We start from the raw sequence: 24958 nt of genomic DNA on the forward strand, positions 1-24958 counted from the left end.
TACCCAAAAACTGGGTTTGCCTCTTGGTGGGTGTTGAGCCACAAGACACAACCAAGCCAAAGAGCAGGAGAAGGAAGGATTTATTACTTGCAGAAAGCAAGGAGAAGCCCAGGGATGTTTCCCAAAGCAGTGTCTCTTTGAATAACAAAATTGGGGAAGTTTCAACCTAAGGGTTGATGAATACTCACAACCACCCTTAGGTTAAAGGGGCAAGTGTGTATGCATATTCATGAAGGGGCCGGCCTATTCTTCTTCAGGGCAAGCATTGTGGCCAGGCTTAGGCCTATAATGGCTTCTCTGATGTCAAGAAAGCCATGTCTGGTTCTCTTCCTCCAGGGGCTCCCTACCCTGTCTGCCTACACTGTGACTCATTTATGTGCTTTAAGTGGGTTTCAAGTGAGCTGAAATACAGACTACCTCATCTTTGTGATAGCAAGTGGCTTGTAGAAGGGACAGAGCTATAGGCCTGTTGCCTCTGGCTGAGATCAGTTTTGTCTGTGTATCCCATTGTGCCGTAGAAATATTATTACTTTCTAAATGTGCCATGACATGAAAAAGTTGGGGGTGTACTCAATTCTACAGAACTTTGTTTCCAGTAACTTAATTCTATTGGGAAAAAACCTCAGTAGGCATAACTTGTCTTTAGAATAGAATATTTAAAATGAGGTAAGGAATCCTGGAATCATGTCCCAAACACTTTACAAGGAAGGAGAGAAAGAAATCAGAATATTTGTTGAGCAAGTTCTTTGTGGCAGGCACGTGCCAGGTACTTAATATGTTATTACATTTAGTTCTCACCACAACCTAATGAGATAGGTATTATTTCAGTCTTTTACTTCACCTAACCAAGATTTAGAATACATAAGTAATTTGCTCAAGGTCACAGAGCTGGTAAGTGAAACCAGAGGGAAAGCCAATATCTCTGACTTGAAGTTCCAAGCTATATCACATGGTCTCAGTGATGAAGCAAATGGAGAGGCCCTTTCTTTATATCATCTGAAATTGGATCAGCTTCAGAAAAAGTTAAGCCAGATTGAGGTTATATCTAAGTTCCCAATGAAAAGACAACAAAGGAAAGTATTGGTTTACTGGCTTCCCCCATTTAGATACTTCAGGTTTGCAGGGGATTATCTAGGTAGAAGTTTTAAACATGTGATTACCAGGCCTCTTTGTGTGTGTTCTGTATGTGTTTTCTTTCTGATGTTCAGCTGCCGCTGACGCCTGTAGTGTGTCATACTTTCTGCCTGTCTTATGCAGGCACAGTGAAGTGATGAGTTGGGGCAGTTATGAAACAGGAGGGAAGGAGGCAGGGCACAACCTTTGAAAGAATGGCATAGCCCGAGGACATGACATAAACTGATTAGAACCAAATGGGTTCAAGATGGCGGACAAGTCGACTTCCACTAGACCTTGAGCTTCAGTATATGCTCACTGTAACACATCAGCAAGCTAGATGACACATCCACAGGCACCATGACAGTTCCAAGACCGACCATAAGGATCAAAAAGTGGGTGGTGGCCCAATTCCTGGAAATCCCTGCTCCTTCCTGAAATAGCTGGAATACTCCTCCCACTCATTAGCCTATGAAATTACCCAACCCTATAAAAACTGACAACCCCATACCCTGGTGCCTTTCTCACCTTCTGAGATGGCCCACACTCTGTCTGTGGAGCGTGTTTCTCTCTAAATAAATCCACTTTTTGGGCTTCCCTGGTGGTGCAGTGGTTAAGAATATGCCTGCCAATTCAGGGGACACGGGTTCGAGCCCTGGGCCGGGAAGATCCCACATGCCGCAGAGCAACTAAGCCTGTGTGCCACAGCTACTGAGCCCGCAAGCCACAACTACTGAAACCCATGCCCCTAGAGCCTGTGCTCCTCAACAAGAGAAGCCACTGCAATGAGAAGCCCACACACTGCAACGAAGAGTAGCCCCCACTCGCCACAACTAGAGAAAGCCTGAGTGCAGCAACGAAGACCCAACGCAGCCAAAAATAAATAAATAAAATAAATAAATTTATAAAAAAAAAAAAAATCCACTTCTTACCTATCACTTTGTCTCTCACTGAATTCTTTCTGTGATGAGACATCAAGAACCTGAGCTTCATTAAGTCCTGAAACCAGGTGTGTGATCTCAGTTGGAAGACTGTGGGTTTTGGCCAGGTTCGAGTCCCAGCCACGTGGGTTCAAGTCCCAATCTTAGGTGCAAGGTTTCAGTTATACTATAGTGGGTTTGAGGACCCAAGTTTTTCTGGGTAGATTGCCTCTGTCCTCTGCATCACTTTGTGGAGACTCATTCTAGGGACCCTTGTCTGGAAGCCATCTCTCATCGCCACTGTGGCTAGTCTTCTCTGGGTTTAGACTCGTCCAACCTTTCATTCTTGCCTACCTTGTTTTTGGACCACATAATTTCTAGCTCATAACACTCTTTACATTTAATTTGCATTCCCATTTTACTTGAGCTTCAACTTATCACTTATAATGTTCAAAAGGCTCATTAATTTCTTTTATTGTGGCTCCCCTCTCATTTATTTCCTGTTTGAAACGTGCCCCATTCACAATGGGGTGCCTAAGTGTTTTAACTGGATGCTTTATTAATTACTTTTGCTGATTTTCTTCAATTACTTTAATTAGTGCTGTGCTGTATTATTTTTATCTCTTGACTTATCAAATTAAAAGTTCACCTTTTGATATATTGAATATGTACGCAGAGAAGGAAATCACTTGAGTGGAATTAAGGCTTGTAGCTGGGAAATTTACTGTGATTAAAAACATGCAGGACCTTAAAGGGCTGCCATTTGATAAAAGGTGAAAGACTCACATCCAGAGAGATTAACAGATTGGCTAGTAGCACTGCTATTGGAAACATAAATCATCCAGACCTGGGTTTGAAACCTGGATTTTAATGACCAGTTCTGTGATCTCGGGCAACTCACTTGATGGTTTTGAACATGTTTCTTCATCTAAAATGTGGGGATAGTAATAATGCAGGGTCGTTGGAATGATAACTAAAGCATTGGCATCAGTATAGTGTTTGGTACACATTAGACTTTTAATAAATAGTAGCTATTATTATGATTGCTAGCCATGATTCAATTCTGTGAAAATGTATTTCTCTCTTACTGTCCTTTAATTTACATAACTTCTAGATTCATGGTGATAAAGTATAATTTTCAAAAGCCTAAAATTATGATGCTCATAGAAATATAAAATGAACACCTGCCAAAGATTTAAATTAACTCTTTAATGAGGCAACAAATAATAATCAGTATAGAGGCTGCAAAGAACAAAGAGTTTTATTTGGGGTCTTAGGAATTGCAGTTTGGGAGACAGATTCAGGTAAAACTAAAAGAGTGTTCTGGGGAAGAGAAAGAGTCAGGAGCTTATAAAGGCAAAAGCTACAAGGTTGTTAATGTTGTCTAGTAAGAATTTTGACTGGCTCTGATGCAAAAAAGAAATATTTGTCCTTGAGAGATAGGCTGTCATGAGTGATTTAGGGCAAGGGTCTGATGAGTATCTTGAGTTTCTGGAACATTGTGCAGAGGTTCTGGATGCCTGTGTTAAGACAATACGTGGTCAAAAGTTCAGATTCCATCCTGGCTGAGGTGTCCATAGTCCCATTTCCTCAGTGGCCTCCTGCTCTGTTTTAGAGGGCTCGCCTAGCAATACTGACTCCATTTTGGTTTTCCTTTCACAGAGGGAATCAGTGACATGTTAAAACTGATTCAAAGAGAATTTTATTTGCAGAAATTTATATTCTATTAGTCAAAATTTATTTGCATTTCTAGGAAAAAGAATAATTTGAATTACTACAGGCTGGAAACATTTATATTACTTTTCAGTTTTCTACAAGTTAACTTCTATCTCTGAAAAGTTTTAAAAATAGTCTACTCAATCAAAGGCAATCAAAGGTTCACATCCCCATGGGATCAGACAGATTCTCCCCCTGGAGAATCTACTAGACAAATGACCAACATTCCACTGGAAGGACACCCAGTAATCTCTTTTACTGTTTTTCCAAGTCTGGGCAATTTGTCTGATAGTCTCACCCTTCCCCACTTGTGATCATAAATTATTTTGATCACATAAAATGTGGTCTCATTAGGTTTTGCCTGATTATTGACATAGGGTGCTGGAAGACTATTACTTATCCATATGGGCCTTGTTGAGTTTGCTTTGTCCATTTAGATCCTGTAAATATTATAAAACTACAGAGGCCACAGAAGTCACTTTGATTTAGAAGTTTTTATAATGGATCTTAGATTGGACTTTTGAAAGGATCTGTTATTTTTTATTCTAACCCAGGATGAGGAAACAAAGTCCAAGAAACTCTCCATCAGATTTCACCTAGAGGACTGTAAGGGAGGGAAATAAAAAAAAAAAACCCTTCTGAGGTTCTTGGTGAGACCTTCCTGCAATAAAAGGCAGATTAATTGGAGAAAAACAGAAGTTTAATAACATGTACCTCCTGTGTAGGTGGGACAGTCCCAGGAAAACTGAGTAACTCCCCAAAATGGCCCAAGCTATCACCTTAAATACCATTTTCAGCTAAAGACAAAAGAAGATGTTGGGGGCAGGAGGAAAGGGGAACCAGGTATAGGAGGTTGTCAGGCAAAGTAAACAAGCATATGGGGTTGTTATGCAGATTTAAGTTGCTGCCTTTTCCATTGATAACAGACACCCTTACAAATGGAGATTTCCATTATAAATGTAAATTTCTCTCACAAAAGGTTAACTTCTACTTGGTTTTCAGAGCTTCTCCTGTGTCTGTTGTTTCTTAAAAATAACCAACCTAAAATAATCCTTATGCCAAAGAGGCATATTTTGCGGTGACGGATTCTGCTTCCTTTCAGTACCTATAAATTTGAGTGAATTTCTTCTTTAGGTCTCCAAAATTTGCTAAGGTTCCTAGCTTGCCAGGAAGTGACCTTCCTTTCCCCCTCTGAGGCCAGTTTTCCTGGGAGGACTTTGTAGATGTTAGATCATATATAAAACCAAACGTTTGTGGTTAACCTGGGGTACAATTAAAGAGAAAAGCCTGCATTCTTAAAGCGTCTCTCACAAAAGGAAACCACAGGTCATCATATTAGAGCTCTGTGAGATTTAGCAGTCATATACTTGGTGTTTAAGAAGCACCTGGGGCTTTGTTAAACACATAGATTCCTGGGCCTTATGCCTATGGATCCTGATTTTGTAGATCTGGGGTGGAGCCAGGAGTCTGCATTTTAACAAGCACCCAGGTGATTGGAGAGAGTAGTCTGTACACCACACCTTGTAAAATACTGCCCCAGGCCAACCTCCTGCTTTTAGGCATGAAGAAGACACTTCAGCCAGAAGTTCTGAAGTGACCTGTTGGGCATCACACTGCCGTTATGGACTTTACCTCCCTCTAAGCCTCGGTTCCTTACTCAGTAAAGCAGGAGTAATAGTCTTTTCTATTTCCAAGGGTTATTGGGAGAATTACATATGATAGTACATGTAAAGCACTTTGCATAATGCCTAATAGATAATAGGTTCAGGTTAATGCTTAAGTACTATTGTCAGCTTATTGTTATTATTTATGGTAAATTATTTCCCTACTTGAACTGTATTTACCTCTAAAGCTTCCCAAAGGCACTAGGGCCATTTAGCATCAACTGGCAAGGTGTCTCTGGGGAGCTAGAGCAATTCTCCAGAGCTGTACAGAGAGAGCCCCTTCCTCAACTTCAGCCTCATGCCTCCTCCTGCCGCTGTGGCCCCTGGTGACTGAAAGAGGACTAACTGACCCCAAGTTAAGGCCGTCCAGATGGGAGCTTTTCCTTTGTCCTGTAGTGGCTGTGAGGAAGGCGGTCTGTTGTAGACACAACGACTTGTTGGATTAGATGGTAAGCAGACAAATCAGTTGTTGGGTGAAATGCTGATGAAAGTTCAGTAACAAAAACTTGTTGAGCACATAAAAAAATATCACTGCATTATAGATGGTTAGTGACGAAAAGAACCACAGCAAACATCTTGTTCAGCACCCTCCCCTCCTCAGTTAATCAGCAAGAAAAGTACTGGTTGGAGACAGAGCCAGGATGAGAGCCTAGTTAATTCCCTTCCTGACCAGAAATAAACAAACACATAGTACCTGCCTTATAGTACTAACAAGAGGGCTTCACAGCTCAGTCAGATTTTTTTTTTTAACATCTTTATTGGAGTATAATTGCTTTACAATGGTGTGTTAGTTTCTGCTTTATAACAAAGTGAATCAGTTATACATATACATATGTTCCCATATCTCTTCCCTCTTGCATCTCCCTCCCTCCCGCCCTCCCTATCCCCCACCTCTAGGTGGTCACAAAGCACAGAGCTGATCTCCCTGTGCTATGCGGTTGCTTCCCACTAGTTATCTATTTTATGTTTGGTAGTGTATATATGTCCATGCCACTCTCTCTCTTTGTCACATCTTACCCTTCCCCCTCCCCATATCCTCAAGTAAGCCCAAGTTCATAACCTTGTAATAAAGTCTGGGATAAAAAAAAAAGATATCCTGAAAGTTTAATTTATTTTTTCTAAATGTAAAATAATCATATGGTATTTGTGATCATATGATCATGGGAAGGCACAATGAAGAGTTGTCAGAGGAGATTTTGTCAATTTTTAAACATAAGATTATGGGTTCCTGAGAAACAACACTTGATTTTCCATTTAATCAAAGCAAAAATAAAATATATTAAAATAAACGTAAAAGAAAATAACTGTAGTTTAAGGAAACTTAGCTCTTTCACAAGTGAGAAAACTTTTGTTCCCAGTGTTTTGTTTTTGTTTTTTAAATTAACCAAGTGTACATGCCAACATAAAAAACAGAAAATTATTCTGGTAAGAAACAGAATTTCTGCCATTTAGACAGATTCATGAAAGCTAAAGAATTATCTTTCAAATTGTAGATGAAAGTGCCAGGAAACAAGCCCATCAAAACTGAGCAAAATTTGCTATAAGTTTAATACATTTTATATTTTTTTCCCTCCAAACTCAGGTGATATAAACCAAGCAAATAAAATTCACTTGCTTCAACTTTTGTCTTTTACTATGTTTTTTCATAGTCTGGGACAAACTGACATCCTATTTTAGGACAAAACAACTCTTTTTCTTCTCCTGAACAATAGAAACACTTGCTCAGCTGTAGTTCTCTATCACTCTTGTGTAGTATAGTCTCAACCACCTGTGACATTATAAGCTTTAATCAAAATAATTAATTCCCATTGCACAGAGAAAACTGAGAGGTAGGTAACTGAAAACTGTTAATAAAAGCATTTCAGCAGACTATGACTAGCGATATACATCACACAACTTTCTTAGCCACACACAATACCTTTACACGTTAAAATACCCAGAATGAACATGTCCATTAGTATGACATAAAGATACAATCACTCTATAGCTTATAAAATAAAAATTAGTAGTATGTAAACTTAAAATTATGGTTAGTAACCACGGTTCCAGTATATTATCTTACTTAGAAATTAGGTAGGTATCTGAGAATTATCTCTTAATTAAATTAATTTAATATTGTCTCAAGGTTTTAAGTTAACTAAAGATCTTAGAAATTATCTTTAAGTGGACCCATTACAAATCATAATTCCTGTTGATATAAGAAGTTTGTCAGAATGTTTCAAATTAGTTTAATATATTTTTCATAATTTTAAACATAATGTAGGAGTGATGTTAGGAAGTTCATATTAAATAGTTTTTTCATGAGGAAAAATCTAAGTCATAAAAAATAAAATGTTGCTGAATGGATGAATGGATAAAGAAATTGTGGTATATATACACAATGGAATATTATTCAGCCATAAAAAAGAATGAAATTTGGCATTTGTGACAAATTAATGGACCTCGAAGGTGTTATGCTAAGTGAAATAAGTCAAAGACAAATACCGTATGATTTCTCTTACATGTAGAACCTTAAAAACAGACAAACAAACAAACAAACAAAAAAAGCTCCTAAATACAGAGAACAGATTGGTGGTTGCCAGAGGTTGGGGAGTCAGGGGTGAGGGAAATGCGTGAAGGGGGTCAAAAGGTAAAAAAAAATAGGCAGTTGATGTAAAATAAACATAGAAGAAATATAAAATGTGCACTTGTTTTATACTTAACTCTGATAAATTAGAGAGCAGACATAGCGTCGTTAAAAAAACAAACATATTATTAAACCCATATAATTAAACCTTAGTTATGTGATCTTATGTGATCTTGGATTTTTAAACTATTTCTGAGCTAGCAGTGTCCATAACAGGAATTTTTTTCCTTAAATGTCCAGCACATTAAAATTGCTAGACGTTCAATATCCTTATTGTTTTGTGAATTATGGGGCTATTAGAAATGATGGTTGCTTAGATGATCTTGACAGCTATCTGTATAAGCTAATTAGAATGAAACGCCTTTAAATTAAGAGACATTAGGATCTAAATTATTATTTTTTTTCATAAATTTATTTATTTATTTATTTGTCTGGGTTGGGTCTTCGTTGCTATGTGCGGGCTTTCTCTAGTTGCGTTGAGTGAGGGCTACTCTTCGTTGTGGTGCGTGGGCTTCTCATTGTGGTGGCTTCTCTTGTGCGGAGCATGGGCTCTAGGCACGCGGGCTTCAGTAGTTGTGGCTCGCAGGCTTAGTTGCTCCACGGCATGTAGGATCTTCCCGCACCAGGGCTTGAACCCATGTCCCCTGCAATGACAGGCAGATTATTAACCATTGCGCCACGAAGGAAGTCCTAGGATCTAAATTATTAATATATTTGGAGGTAGGAAAACATCTTGTACCCAAATAATAAGAGCTCAAGACTTTTCACAATTATAGACATATAGATATACCCAGATATGGATAGCTCATAACCTAACTTGTACAACTTCAGCCAATGTTCACAAATAAACAGAGAAAAACAAAAACTCTCTGGTCCAGATCTCAAAGAGCTTTCTTCTTCTCAGTGGGTATGAATTCTGAATTGGTTTGTATTCACAAATAGACAGAGACAAGTAAACAAAAAAGACTAACAAATCAGATTCTCTCTTACCTCTCACTTAACAGAAAACATACCACCATCGTCCACAGAGAGAATTCACCAAGTAGTTAGACTATAAACCAAATTCCCAGTCATGGCTGCTGCCAATGAGAAATAACTTGACTGTGTACAAACCAGAAACAAAAACAAAACACAATATAGTAGAGAGGAAACAAAAATCTTAGAGAAACCATCAGTGAAGTTAAGCTTCTGTTGTCCCTGAGGATTCATTATAGAAGCCAAGAAAAGCTGTGCCTGGGTTTAAACAGCCCATGAAGTTCACTTCTCTGGCAGCACAGTTTCCCTGGCTCTATCAGGTCAGTCCAGCTGGGCATCTCAGTGGGTGATTTGCAAAAGTACTAAAGGATAATTTCCAAAAAGGTGAAAATATGATATTTAATAGAAATAAAATATAAACATGTTCAAATATTTTATTTAACTCATTAACGTTGAAACCAATAAGAAGTAGTGTACAAAATACATTTGCATTGCTGTGAACAGCAATCATTTGAATTTTTGTAGAAGGAGACACTTGAATTACATTAGTTTTTTTTTTTTTTTTAAGATTTTATTTATTTACTTATTTATTTAATTCATTTTTGGCTGCGTCAGGTCTTAGTTTCAGTGCGCGGGATCTTCGTTGAGGCATGTGGAATCTTTCGTTGCGGGGCATGGCTCTTTGTTGTGGCACGCAGGCTTCTCTCTAGTTGTGGTGTGCAGGTTTTCTCTCTCTAGTTGTGGTGTGCAGGTTTTCTCTCTCTAGTGGCGGTGTGCAGGTTTTCTCTCTCTAGTGGCGGTGTGCAGGTTTTCTCTCTCTAGTGGCGGTGTGCAGGTTTTCGCTCTCTAGTGGCGGTGTGCAGGTTTTCTCTCTCTAGTGGTGGTGTGCAGGTTTTCGCTCTCTAGTGGTGGTGTGCAGGTTTTCTCTCTCTAGTGGCGGTGTGCAGGTTTTCTCTCTCTAGTGGTGGTGTGCAGGTTTTCTCTCTCTAGTGGTGGTGTGCAGGTTTTCTCTCTCTAGTGGTGGTGTGCAGGTTTTCTCTAATTGTGGCACACAGGCTCCAGGGCGTGTGGGCTCTGTAGTTGTGGTTCGTGGGTTCCAGAGCGCGTGGGCTCTGTAGTTTGCGGCATGCAGGCTCTCTAGTTGAGGTGTGTGAGCTCAGTAGTTGTGGTGTGTGGGCTTAGTTGCCCCACGGCATGTGGGATCTTAGTTCCCCGACCAGGGATCTAACCTGCGTCCCCTGCATTGTAAGGTGGATTCTTTACCACTGGACCAACAGGGAAGTCCCACTATTAGTCTTTTAACAAGTTAACTTCTATCCCTACAGAATCAATCAAAGACAACCAAAGGTTCACATCTCTATGGAATCTGAAAATCCCCAGAGGGTTTACTAGACCATGACCAGCATTCCAGTGAAAGTTAAATCTCTTGCTCTTTTCCAATACTTTGACAATTTACCCTGACATTGGGAAACATTAGTGATCAAAACTGACAGAGATTTATGCCTTCATGGAACTTGTACTTTAGTTGGTGAAATAGACAATACCCAATGAAACTAACAAATCAATAAATGTTTAGGCGGCTTTAAGTGTTATGGAAAGAGAAAAAGGAGAACAGGGTAAGCGAGATTGGAGTCCTGGGTAGGGGAGAACAGGTTCGAGTATTAAATAGAGTGGTCCAGGTAAGGTCCTTGGTTTGAACAAAGACTTGAGGGAGATGAGGGAGTTAGTAAACAGATATGGGGCAAGAGTGTTCTAGGTGGAGAGAGTAATTAAAACAGAGTCCCTAATATGTGGCTTGTACAAAGGACAATGAGGAGGCTAATGTGGCTGGAATGGAGTGCATGAGGGGGAGAAGAGGTGCTATAGAATTAACGTTGTGTCTTCCCAAAATTCATATGTTAAATCTTAATGCCCAATGTGATGTTACTACGAGGTGGGGTGTTGGGGAAAGGAGAGACCGCTTCTGTCATGTGAGGACAGAGTGAGAAGACAGCCATCTAAGAACCAGGAAAATGGCCCTCATCAGACGCTGTATCTGCCAGCACCTTGATCTTGGACTTCCAGTCTCCAGAAATGTAAGTACATTTCTGTTGTTTATAAGCCACCCAGTCTATAGTATTTTTGTTATGGCAGCCTGAACAGACAAGGATGGAAAATTCATACTGTGTGGTAGGTGCTGCTGTAATAGGTACCTAAAAATATGAAAATGGCTTTGGGTAGAGGCTGGAGAAGTTTTAAAGTGCATGCTAGAAAAAGCCTACATTGCTGTGAATGGATCGTTAAGGCCGATTCTGATGAGAACTGAGAAAGAAAAAGGAGAGATGTAGTGAAAGCCTAAATCTTCTTAGAGAATACCTAAGTCATCCTGAACAGAATGTTGATAGAAATATGCGTGTAAAGGCCATTGTAATGTGGTCTCTGATGGAAATGAGGAACATGTTATTGGACAAGAGAGAAGAGGCCATCCCTGTTCTGAAGTGACAAAGAACTTGGCTGAATTGTGTTCATGTTCTAGTGCTTTCTGAAGGGTAGAACTTGGAAATGATGAAACTGGATGTTTAGCTGGAGTTATTTCTAATAGTTTCAGTATTGATAGCGTCGAAGGAGCAGCGTGGCTCCTCTTGACGGCTTACAATAAAATGTGAGAAGAGAGAAATGGTTTAAAGACAGAGTTGTTAGTCAAAAGAGAAGCAGGACTTAAAGATTTGGAAATTCTCGGCCTATTCATATTGCACAAAATGAGAAAGCACGGTTGGAAGAGAATACTAAGGGTGTGGCCAAACGACCATTTGATAAGATTGGTACGGATCAACCATCTCAACAGAAGCTGGGAGCTGCTGTCCAAGAAAATGGAAGAATGATTCTGAAGGCAATTCGGAGATCATCAGAGCTCTCGTGCTCATCACAGGTGAGGGGGGTGTCTATGGGGGAAGGGCCTTCAAAGGCCTGGGAGGCAGAGTGGTTTCAAAGGAGTGGCCGCTGGCACCTTTGGGATTTTAGTTCGTGTGGCCTGACACCCCCTCACATGTTGGGGCTTCATTTCTACACTTTGGTGCTGTGGTTCCTCAGTTGCCCCAGGTGCCACTCTGGTGGACCCTGGAGTGGCCTGGGCTGTGCCCAGCAAAGCCATGGGGACATGGCTGCCTCTACCTAGATTTCAAAGGACAGGAGTTCCCAGCAGATTTACCAGTTTGGGACCCTAGCCTCAGAGATCTGGAGGGAAGGGCCCAGGGAGAGAAACACCGTGGGGGGCAGGGTCACCCAAAGGTGTAGGATCAGGCCTCAATCAATCTAGAAGGTGGGATTCTCTGTTCCAATGTGTTCAGAAGGCAAGACCTCCACCCCAGTGTACCTGGGAGGCAGATCTTTGAGCCAAAGAGGATTATTCTTGAGCCTTGAGTTCTAATGGAATTTGCCCTGTTGCATTTTGGACTTGCTCGAGACCTGTCACTCCTTTCTTCTTTCTGATTCCTCCCTTTTGGAATGGGAATGTCTATCCTATGCCTGTCCAACCACTGTATTTTAGAAGTACCTAACTTGTGTGATTACTGGAGAGCAATTTGCCTCAGGATGAATCATAATTTTAGTCTCACCCATATTGTTACTGGAAAACTGGGTTCGCCTCTTGGTGGGTGTGAAGCCAAAAGGCACAACCAAGCCAAAGAGTGGGAGAAAGAAGGATTTATTACTTGCTGCAAGTAAGAAGAACACTGAGGATCTTGCCCAAAGCAGTGTCTTCCCAAACAGCAAAATTGGGAAGTTTTAAGCTAAGGGTACATGCATATTCATGAAGGGGTTCGGGTGGTATATGCATATTCATGAAGGGGGTTGGGTGGTATATGCATATTCATGAAGGGGCTTGAGCAGAAGAAAATCCAGCATAGAATTGGGGCAAAGGTTGCCAGAATCCAAGCTTTAGTTGATTGAAGTCATGAGGGTCAGAAAATGTCAGCATCTTCACTCTTAGGTTCCAAGCGGTCTGAGATCTCGGCATTTAGTTACCATCCTCCACCTGGGTGGGGGCCTTAGTTCCTGCAGAACTCAAAGATATGTATCAGATTGTTATGTATATCCCTTGAGGAGGAATTAGGACTCTGTTTTATTACCTAACTATTGTTTCTTGACCGCTTTTCCTTTGTTCTTGCATTCCCTTAAGATGATTAATCACTGAGACCTGTTCAAGGGCAAGCATTGTGGCCAGGCTTAGATCACAAAAAATGGCTTAGGCCAAAAATGGCTTCTCTTATGTCAAGAAAGCCATGCCTGGTTCTTTTTCTCCGGGGACTCCCTACCCTATCTGCTTATAATATATGATTTAGATGATATGTAGATTAGACTTTTGAGTTGATCCTGGAATGAGTTAAGACTTTTGGGGGCTGTTGGGATGAAATGAATATATTTTGCATGTGAGAAGGGACTGAATTTTGGGGGGCCAGGGGTAGAATGCTGTAGACTTAATATTTATTTTTGCCCCCACAATTCATATGTTAAATCTTAACAACCAATGTGATGGTATTATGAGGTGAGGTCTTTGGGAGGTGATTAGGTCCTGAAGGTGGTGCACTCATGAATAGGAGTAGAGACCTCAGAGAGATACCTCCCCTTTCACCATGTGAGGTTAGCGCAAGAAGATGGCCATCTATGAACCAGGAATTGAGCCCTGCCTAGATACTTAATCTGCTGGAAACTTGATCTTGGACTTTCCAGCCTCCAGAACTGTGAGAAATACATTTCTGTTGTTTATAAGCCAATCAGCCTATGGTATTTTTGTTATGGTAGCCTAAGTGACTAAAACAGGAGTTGATAAAGTTAGGGAGGAAAAGGGAAGCCAGATTGTGTGAGGCCTCATGAAATATTTCAAGAATGTAAGCTTTTATTCTGAGTAAAATGGAGATCTTTCAGAGTTTTAAGCAGAAGACTGATGTGATCTGACTTACGTTTTAAAAGTATCACTATGGCAGTTGTGTTGAGAATAATAGATGGTAGGAAGGTGAAAGTAGAAGCAGAGAGTCCTGTTGGGAAGTTATTGTAGTAATCCGGGTGAGAGATGATACTGGTTTAGCCTAGGGTGCTAGTAGTAAAGGTAATGAGAAATGGTAGATTCTGGATATATTTTAAAGTTAGAGCCTATAGGCTTAGCTGGTAGTTTGCATTTGCATGTGAGAGATAGAAAGTAGTCAAAGATGGCTACAAGGTTTTGGGCTGAATACATGGAAGGATGGAGTTGCTGTCCATGGAGATGGAGAAGGCTTCAGGTAGATCAGATTTAGGTGTTGTGATAGATTATAAAAATGGCCACAAATTCTTTTCCCCCTTGCATGAACTCCTTTACAATGTGACATTGCATCAACACTCTTTCTTCACCCCTTGAAATTTGAGGCATCTTGGCTGACAGCCTGCCATCCTCCAGACATGCGGGAGAGGCCAATGGACCACAGATGCATGAGATCATCCAGCTGCCAGATGTCCAGACAGGTCATAAGAAAGCTCAGCAGATACCAGGCAAGCTGGCCTAGACTAGAAGAACTACACAGCTGACACACAAAATCATGAGTTTAAGTCACTGGGTGACTTAAAACAGAAATTTATTCCTCCACAGGAGGCTAGAGGTCTAAAATTGGGGTATATGAGGGCTATGCTCCCTCTTAGTGCTTTAGGGAAGAATCCTTTTCTGACTCTAGTAAGAGTTTCTGGTGGCTGCTGGCAATTCTTGGCATTCCTTGGCATATAGCAAGAAATCACCCTCAGCTGTGCCTCCATCACCACATGGCCTTCTTGTATGTTTCTCTGTGTCTTCGTATGAACTTCTTATACTCAATAGCAGTAGTTACTGGAGTAAATGTTTTAACTAAAACATTTGCAAAAATATGTTTCCAAATAAGGTCATATTCATAGGTCCTGGAGGTTAGGACATCAACAGTCTCTTTTTAGGGGACACAATTCTTAAGCTAGCATGTTTTGCGGTAGTTTGTTACATAACAAAATCTAATACAGTGGTGGGAAGTGAGGAGTTCAATTTTGGACACTTTGAACTTGTATTACCTCTTTCCCTAGCCTCACTTCTAGTTATAAATTACTTCATATTTCACTGAGAAAAGAAAACAAGCGGAGGAGAATTTTCACAAGCCCCCCATCTGATTTACCTACCTACAAGCATCAGTTTTATATACTTTGTCTCCTCTTAAGGTACCATTAGTGAACTATCTGTGTTCCAATCTAAGTCCAACCTCTTCTTTTTAAAAAAAAAATTTTTTTTTTAAATGTTTTATTTATTTATTTTTGGCTGCGTTGGGTCTTTGTTGCTGCGCACGGGCTTTCTTCTAGTTGCAGTGAGCGGGGGCTACTCTTTGTTGTGGTGCGTGGGCTTCTCACTGTGGTGGCTTCTCTTGTTGTGGAGCACGGGCTCTAGGCACATGGGCTTCAGTAGTTGTGGCACACGGGCTCGGCTCAGTAGTTGTGGCTCGCGGGCTCTAGAGCGCAGGCTTAGTACTTGTGGCACATGGGCTTAGTTGCTCCACGGCATGTGGGATCTTCCCGGACCAGCGCTCGAACCTGTGTCCCCTGCATTGGCAGGCGGATCCTTAACCACTGCGCCACCAGGGAAGCCCGATGTGGACAATTTTTAAAGTATTTACTGAATTTCTGGTTTTTTATGTTTTGGCTTTTTGGCTGCGAGGCATGTGGGATCTAAGCTCCCCAACCAGGGACCGAACCCACACCCCCTGCATTGTAAGGCAAAGTCTTAACCACCGGACCACCAGGGAAGTCCCCAACTTCTTCCTTTATGTACCTACCTCTTGCCTGTTTAAGGACTTCACTCCACCTATTCTCCCTTTCTCTCCTCCATCATCATTTTTTCCACCTCAACCAGATCATCCCTATCAGCATAAAAATATGCTATTAAAAAACCATGCTATTATTTCTTCTATCTTAAAAAAAATACCTCTCTTGACCCCCACTCCTGCTGTCAACTACTGCCCCATTTTTCTGCTCTCTGTTATAGCAAAATTCCCCAAAAAGAGTTGTTTATATTCTGCCCAGTTGTCTTATGGGCCCACTAATCATACTTTTGCCCCCTTCACACACACAGACAATTCTATTGAAACTGTCTTCTCAAGGTCATTGTAACCTCCACATCACCAGTCATTAATTCTCAGTCCTCGTGTTACTTGACTTATTGGCAGGTTTTAACATGGTTTATCTTTCATCCTTGAAAAACTTTCTTCGCTTGGTTTGCAGGACACCATACACTCTGCGACTTTCACGTTTTCTCTTTCTCATGCTCCTTCACTAGCTGTCATAGTCAGTTCTTGCTGCTATAGCAAAACACCATAGACTGAATGGCTTAAACCACAAACATTTATTTCTCACAGTCCTGGAGGCTGGGCAGTCCAAGATCAAGGTGCCTATGGATTCAGTGTCTGGTAAAAGTCCTCTTCCTGGTTTGTAGACAGCTGCTTTCTTGCTATGTATCTTTACATACAAGATACACGGTTGGAGAAGGGAGAGAGAGGAAGGGAGAGAGAAGTGACAAGTGCTCTCTGGTCTCTTCCTCTTCTTATAAGGGCACTAATCCCATCATAGGGGCTCTACCCTCATGACTTCACCTGAACCTAATTACCTTCCAAAGGCCCCACCTCCTAATACCATCACACTGGGGATTAGGACTTTAACAGATGAATTTTGCGGGAAACAAACATTTAGTCCATAGTACTCGTTTTGTAGAGGTCAAGGGCTTTCTTGGTCTGTACTTAGTAAAATATTACCTGAGTTTAAAGCCATTTCCTGGTTGCATCATAAAATGTAATCTGCATGTAATATTTAACTCTCCTATATCTGACTCTTTTTTTCAGTGTTCCTTGCCCATTTACTCAGTGATAGGATCATGATCTCTTTGTGCATCTACTAGGCAATGGGGAAAATGGTAGTATTTAATTTACGTTCTGTACATTTAAAATGCTTGGAATTGTGCTTGGGATAGTATGCACTCAGTAAATGTTAGCCATTATTTATTATTATCTATAGGCAAGAAGGGCTAAGATGGGCTTACAAAAACCAAACACAAGATTTAGACAGGTATATCAGTCCAGGTCATGAGCAGGCCAGAGGGTGACTCTTCTGTGAAAGGACCTTTTCTTCAAGTCAGCAACAGAGTGGGGTGGGGGGAGTTCTTCCCTATAGGTTGAATAGGCAACTTTGGTTGTCCCAATAACTAGGAAGTACTTTTTTTTTTTTAACCAGATCTTTTCCTCTCTATTTGCATAAACACACACATACATTTTTTGCATAAGTGGTATCATACTGTAGATTTTCTTCTGCAATTTCCTTTTTTTTCCCCATCAGTATAATATATACTGAAAAGCTTCCATATTAGCACATAAAGTCAAACTTAATTCTTTTCCACTGCTACATAATAGTCCAATGTATAAATACACCATAAATTATTTAAATAGACCGCTTTTGATGTAAATGCAGGTCCCTTCCATTCTTTTGTCTTTATAAACAATGCTGCAATGAATAACCATGTACATACACCATTTTGCTCCTATGCAGCTATATCTATTAAATAATTTCTAGAAGCAAATTTACTGGGTCAAGGCTATGTGCTTTTGTAATTTTGATAGATATTGATAAATTTCTCATCATAGAGATGATAACAATTAATTATTCCATCAATAATATATGAAAGAGCTTTTTTCCCTCACACAATATATGATCACACTTTATAATTCTTGCCATCCTGATAAGGTAAAAATGGCATCTCATTGTAGTTTTAAGTGGCATTTCTCCTTGGTGAGAAGGTCAGCACCTTTTTTTTTATAACATTTTTATTGAGGTATAATTGCTTTACATTGTTGTGTTAGTTGCTGCTGTAAAACAAAGTGAATCAGCTATACTATACATATATCCCCAAATTCCCTCCCTCTTGGGTCTCCCTCCCACCTTCCTGATCCCACCCTTCTAGGTGGTTACAAAACACCGAGCTGATCTCCCTGTGCTATGTGGCTGCTTCCCACTAGCTTTCTCTTTTACATTTGGTAGTGTATATAGGTCAATGCCACTCTCTCACTTCGTCTCAGCTTACCCTTCCCCCTCCCTGTGTCCTCAAGTCCATTTTCTACGTCTGTGTCTTTATTCCTATCCTGCATCTAAGTTCTTCAGAACCATTTTTTTTTTTAGATGCCATATATATGTGTTAGCATACAGTATTTGTTTTTCTCTTTCTGACTTACTTCACTCTGTATGACAGACTCTAGGTCTATCCACCTCACTACAAATAACTCAATTTCATTTCTTTTTATGGCTCAGTAATATTCCATTGTATATATGTGCCACATCTTCTTTATCCATTCATCTGTCGATGGACACTTAGGTTGCTTCGATGTCCTGGCTATTGTAAACAGAGCTGCAATGAACATTGTGGTACATGACTCTTTTTGAGTTATGGTTTTCTCAGGGTATATGCCCAGTAGTGGGATTACTGGGACATATGGTAGCTCTATTTTTAGTTTTTTAAGGAACCTCCATACTTTTTTCCATAGTGGCTGTATCAATTTACTTTCCCACCAACAGTGCAAGAGGGGTCCCTTTTCTCCATACCTGCTCCAGTATTTATTGTTTGTTGATTTTTTGATGATGGCCTTTCTGACCAGTGTGAGGTGATACCTCATTGTAGTTTTGATTTGCATTTCTCTAATGATCAGTGGTGTTGAGCATCCTTTCATGTGTTTGTTGACAGTCTGTATATATTCTTTGGAGAAAAGTCTATTTAGGTCTTCTGCCCATTTTTGGATTGGGTTGTTTGTTTTTTTGATATTGAGCTGCATGAGCTGTTTGTATATTTTGGAGATTAATCCTCTGTCAGTTGCTTCATTTGCAAATATTTTCTCCCATTCTGAGGGCTGTCTTTTTGTCTTGTTTATGGTTTCCTTTGCTGTGCAAAAGCTTTTAAGTTTCATTAGGTCCCATTTGTTTATTTTTGTTTTTATTTCCCTTTCTCTAGGAGGGGGGTCAAAAAGGATCGTGCTGTGATTTTTGTCATAGAGTGTTCTGCCTATGTTTTCCTCTAAGAGTTTTAGAGTGTCTGGTCTTACATTTAGGTCTTTAATCCATTTTGAGTTTATTTTTGTGTATGGTGTTAGGGAGTGTTCTAATTTCATTCTTTTACATGTATCTGTCCAGTTTTCCCAGCATCACTTATTGAAGAGGTTATCTTTTTTCCATTGTATATTCTTGCCTCCTTTGTCAAAGATAAGGTGACCATATGTGTGTGGGTTTATCTCTGGGCTTTCTATCCTATTCCATTGATCTATATTTCTGTTTCTGTGACAGTACCATACTGTTTTGATTACTGTAGTATAGTCTGACGTCCGCCTGACTCCTCCAGCTCCATTTTTGTTTCTCAAGATTGCTTTGGCTATTCAGGGTCTTTTGTGTTTCCATACAAATTGTGAAATTTCTTGTTTTAGTTCTGTGAAAAATGGCAGTGGTAGTTTGATAGGGATTGCATTGAATGTGTAGATTGCTTTGGGTAGTATAATCATTTTCACAATGTTGATTCTTCCAATCCAAGAACATGGTATATCTCTCCATCTGTTTGTATCATCTTTATCTTCTTTCTATTAGTCTTATAGTTTTCTGCATACAGGTCTTTTGTCTCCTTAGGTACGTTTATTCCTAGGTATTTTATTCTTTTTGTTGCAATGGTAAATGAGAGCGTTTCCTTAATTTCTCTTTCAGATTTTTCATCATTAGTGTATAGGAATGCAAGAGATTTCTATGAATTAATTTTGTATCCTGAAACTTTACCAAATACATTGATTAGCTCTAGTACTTTTCTGGTAGCATCTTTAGGATTCTCTATGTGTAGTGTCATGTCATCTGCAAACAGTGACAGTTTTACTTCTTCTCTTCTGATTTGGATTCCTTTTATTTCTTTTTCTTCTCTGATTGCTGTGGCTAAAGCTTCCAAATCTTCCGAAAAATAATAGTGGTGAGAGTGGGCAACCTTGTCTTGTTCCTGATCATAGTGGAAATGGTTTCAGTTTTTCACCATTGAGAATGATGTTGGCTGTGGGTTTGTCATATATGGCCTTTATTATGTTGAGGTAGGTTCCCTCTCTGCCAACCTTCTGGAGAGTTTTTATTATAAATGGGTGTGGAATTTTGTCGAAAGTTTTTTCTGCATCTATTGAAATGATCATATGGTTTTTCTCCTTCAATTTGTTACTATGGTATATCACGTGGATTGATTTGTGTATATTGAAGAATCCTTGCATTCCTGGGGTAAACTCCACTTGACCATGGTGTATGATCCTTTTAATGTGCTGCTGGATTCTGTTTGCTAGTATTTTGTTGAGGATTTTTGCATCTATGTTCATCAGTGATATTGGCCTGTAGTTTTCTTTTTGTGTAATATCTTTGTCTGCTTTTGGTATCAGAGTGATGGTGGTCTCGTAGAATGAGTTTGGGAGTCTTCCTCCCTCTGCTATATTTTGGAAGAGTTTGAGAAGGATAGGTGTTAGCTCTTTAAATGTTTGATAGAATTTGCCTGTGAAGCCATTTGGTCCTGGGCTTTTTTTTGTTGGAAGATTTTTAATGACAGTTTCAGTTTCAGTGCTTGTGATTGGTCTGTTTATATTTTCGATTTCTTCCTCGTTTAGTCTCGGAAGGTTGTGCTTTTCTAAGAATCTGTCCATTTCTTCCAGATTGTCCATTTTATTGGCATGTGGTTGCTTGTAGTAATCTCTCATGATCCTTTGTATTTCTGCAGTGTCAGTTGTTACTTCTCATTTTTCACTTCTAATTCTATTGATTTGAGTCTTCTCCCTTTTTTTCTTGATGAGTCTGGCTAATTGTTTATCAGTTTGTTTACAAAGAATCAGCTTTTAGTTTTATTGATCTTTGCTATTGTTTCTTTCATTTCTTTTTCATTTATTTCTGATCTGATCTTTATGATTTCTTTCCTTCTGCTAACTTTGGGGTTTTTTTGTTCTTTCTCTAATTGCTTTAGGTGTAAGGTTAGGTTTTTTATTTGAGTTGTTTCCTGTTTCTTGAGGTAGGATTGTATTGCTATAAACTTCCCTCTTAGAACTGCTTTTGCTACATCCCATAGGTTTTGGATCATTGTGTTTCCATTGTCATTTGTTTCTAGGTATTTTTTGACTTCCTCTTTGATTTCTTCAGTGATCTCTTGGTTATTTAGTAGCATATTATTTAGCCTCCATATATTTGTATTTTTTACAGTTTTTTTCCTGTAATGGATACCTAGTCTCATAGTGTTGTGGTCAGAAAAGATACTTGATATGATTTCACTTTTCTTACATTTACCAAGGCTTGATTTGTGATCCAAGATATGATGTAGCATGGAGAATGTTCCATGAGCACTTGAGAAGAAAGTGTATTCTGTTGTTTATGGATGGAATGTCCTATAAATATCAATTAAGTCCATCTTATTTAATGTATCATTTAAAGCTTGTGTCTCCTTATTTATTTTCATTTTGGTTGATCTGTCCATTGTTGAAAGTGGGTTGTTAATGTCCCCTACTATTGTTGTGTTACTGTTGATTTCCCCTCTTATGTCTGTTAGCATTTGCCTTATGTATTGAAGTGTTCCTATGTTGGGTGCATAAATATTTACAGTTGTTATATCTTTTTCTTGGATTGATCCTATGATCATTATATAGTGTCCTTCTTTGTCTCTTGTAATAGTCTTTATTTTAAAGTCTATTTTGTTTGATATGAGAATTGCAACTCCAGCTTTCTTTTGATTTCCGTTTGCATGGAATATCTTTTTCCATTCCCTCACCTTCAGTCTGTATGTGTCCCTAGGTCTGAAGTAGGTCTCTTGTAGACAGCGTATATATGGGTCTGGTTTGTTAATCCATTCAGCCAGTCTATGTCTTTTGGTTGGAGCATTTAATCCATTTACATGTAAGGTAGTTATTGATATGTAGGTTCCTATTATCATTTTCTTAATTGTTTTGGGTTTGTTACTGTAGGTCTTTTCCTTCTCTTGTGCTTCCTACCTAGAGAAGTCCCTTTAGCATTTGTTGTAAAGCTGGTTTGGTGGTGCTGAATTCTCTTAGCTTTTCTTGTCTGTAAAGATTTTACTTTTTCCATCAAATCTGAATGAGATCCTTGCTGGGTAGAGTAATCTTGGTTGTAGGTTTTTCCCTTTCAGCACTTTAAATATGTCCCGACACTCCTTTCTGGCTTGCAGAGTTTCTGCTGAAAGATCAGCTGTTAACCTTATGGAGATTCCCTTGTATGTTATTTGTTGCTTTTCCCTTGTTGCTTTTCATATTTTTTCCTTGTATTTAATTTTTGACTGTTTGATTAATATGTCTTGGTGTGTTTCTCCTTGGATTTATCCTGTATGGGACTCTCTGCGCTTCCTGGACTTGACTATTTCCTTTCCCATATTAGGGAAGTTTTCAGCTATAATCTCTTCAAATATTTTCTCAGTCCCTTTCTTTTTCTCTTCTTCTTCTGGGGCCCCTATAATTCGAATGTTGGTGCATTTAATGTTGTCCCAGAGGTCTGAGACTGTCCTCAATTCTTTTCATTCTTTTTTCTTTATTCTGCTCTGTGGTGGTTATTTCCACTATTTTATCTTCCAGGTCACTTATCTGTTCTTCTGCCTCAGTTATTCTGCTATTGATTCCTTGTAGAGAATTTTAAACTTCATTTATTGTGTTGTTCATCATTATTTTTTTGCTCTTCAGTTCTTCTAGGTCCTTGTTAAACGTTTCTTGTATTTTCTCCATTCTATTTCCAAGATTTTGGATCATCTTTACTGTCATTACTCTGAATTCTTTTTCAGGTAGACTGCCTATTTCCTCTTCATTTGTTTCATCTGGTGGGTTTTTACCTTGCTCTTTCATCTGCTGCATATTTCTCTGTCTTCCCATTTTGCTTAACTTACTGTGTTTGGGGTCTCCTTTTCGCTGGCTGCAAGTTCGTAGTTCCCGTTGCTTTTGGTGTCTGCCCCCAGTGGGTATGGTTGGTTCAGTGGGTTGTGTAGGCTTCCTGGTGGAGGGGACTGGTGTTTTGAGTTCTGGTGGATGAAGCTGGATCTTGTCTTTCTTGTGGGCAGGACCGCGTCCGGTGGTGTGTATTGTGGTGTCTGTGAACTTAGTATGATTTTAGGCAGCCTCTCTGCTAATGGGTGGGGTTGTGTTCCTGTCTTGCTAGTTGTTTGGCATGGGGTGTCTAGCACTGGAGCTTGCTTGTTGTTGAGTGGAGCTGGGTCTTAATGTTGAGACAGAGATCTCTGGGAGAGCTCTTGCCGATTGATATTATGTGGGGCCAGGAGGTCTCTGGTAGTCCAACGTCCTGAACTCGCTCTCCCACCTCAGAGGCTCTGGCCTGACAATCGGCCAGAGCACCAAGACCCTGTCAGCCACACAGCGTAGACAACTGTGGTAAAAATATGACTGGTATCTTGGATTTTCTTTGCTGGGTGATCTATCCAAGCCAGGTTCCCTTTGTCAGAAACACAGGAAGCCAAAACGCTGAGACATCTGAGGTTTGCAGCAAAGACAGGGCTTATTCACAAGGCAGCCAAGGAGAAGACAGGAGAACAGATCTCAAATCTGGCTCCCAGAAGACATGAGGCTGGGGTGTTTATGGGATAAAGAATAATGCAGCAGGGCCATCTGAGGCATAGGGAACGTCAGCACCTTTTCTTTTACGCAAGAGTCCTTTGTATTTCTAGGAAGTACTTCTGGTGTTTAGTGGGTAGGGAACAGGCTATAGAGTCCTGTAATGCATGAAGAATTATCCCTCCCAAAATCTCAAAAATGCTCACATTAAGGAATGCTGTACTAGACCTAATGTATGGTTTTTTTTTTAATTTATTTTTAAAAAATTTTTAGAGAGGAGAAGGATCAGAGGAAAAGGGTAGAGTATGGAGTAAAATGAGTGTGGCAAGTAGGCAGGAACTATCTCATGCTGTGTTATAGTATGATACATGGTTGAGAATGGCTGAGATCTTATATTCTCTGTACTCAGGCAACTATCCAGAGCAATGGTAGAGAGGAAGGGACTGGGACAGGATGTCAAGATCTTAATTCCACTGCATTGATAAGAAGCTAAGGCAGTTCTCAGGAGAGAACGAGGAGGTTGGGACTTTGCGGAAGAATGTTGTACTAGTAGTGCTCCCTCCACATAGAAAGAATTTGGGAATGGGAAATGAGATTTTTCTCCATGTTAAAATCAGTTGAATGTTGCCTTTATTTTCAAACAAACATTTGGCCATATTTATATCTTGGGTTACAATTTTTATAATTGCTCCACTAGCCTTGTTAAATGCTTTTTATTTTTTTATTTTTCTTTTTATTTTTGGCTGCATTGGGTCTTCGTTGCTGCATGCGGGCTTTTCTCTAGTTGCGGCGAGCAGGGGCTGCTCTTTGTTGCAGTGCGCGGAGTTCTCTTTCCGGTGGCTCCTCTTCTTGTGGAGCACGGGCTCTAGGCCTGCGTGCTTCAGTAGTTACAGCCCTCGGGCTCAGTAGTTGTGGCTCGCGGGCCCTAGAGCGCAGGCTCAGTAGTTGTGGCATATGAGCTTAGTTGCTCCATGGCCTGTGGGATCTTCCCGGACCAAGGATCAAACCCATGTACCCTGCATTGGCAGGCGGATTCTTAATCATTGTGCCACCAGCGAAGTCCCTAGCCTTGTTAAATGTTGAATGTTACTACGGAGATGTTTGAGCCCATCTCAAAAACAAATTGAGAGTGATTTTGTTTTTTCCCAGTGGATGACTTGATCTTTTTTCCCCTTGTATTTCCAATATATTCCTTCTTTATTTTTGAATTTTTACAGCTTTACAGATCTGTGAACTGATGTTGATTGTTTGAGTTTATTATTTTTTTTCCTGGAGAGTGGTCTGCCCTTTGATGTATGGATTCAGAACTGTTGTATTTTTTTCTTGCATTGTATCTTT

General features: G+C 39.9%; 1 protein-coding gene across 9 annotated transcripts in view; it reads left to right on the forward strand.

Moving 5' to 3' along the window:
- The window catches only part of LOC309665527 (uncharacterized protein), a 714473-nt gene that overhangs the window by 111295 nt on the left and 578220 nt on the right, over positions 1-24958 (forward strand). The gene's annotated exons all lie outside the window — the stretch shown is intronic.

This window comes from Balaenoptera physalus (assembly GCF_965194825.1).
Source record: "Balaenoptera physalus genome assembly, chromosome: 8".
Taxonomy (NCBI): Eukaryota; Metazoa; Chordata; class Mammalia; order Artiodactyla; family Balaenopteridae; genus Balaenoptera; species Balaenoptera physalus.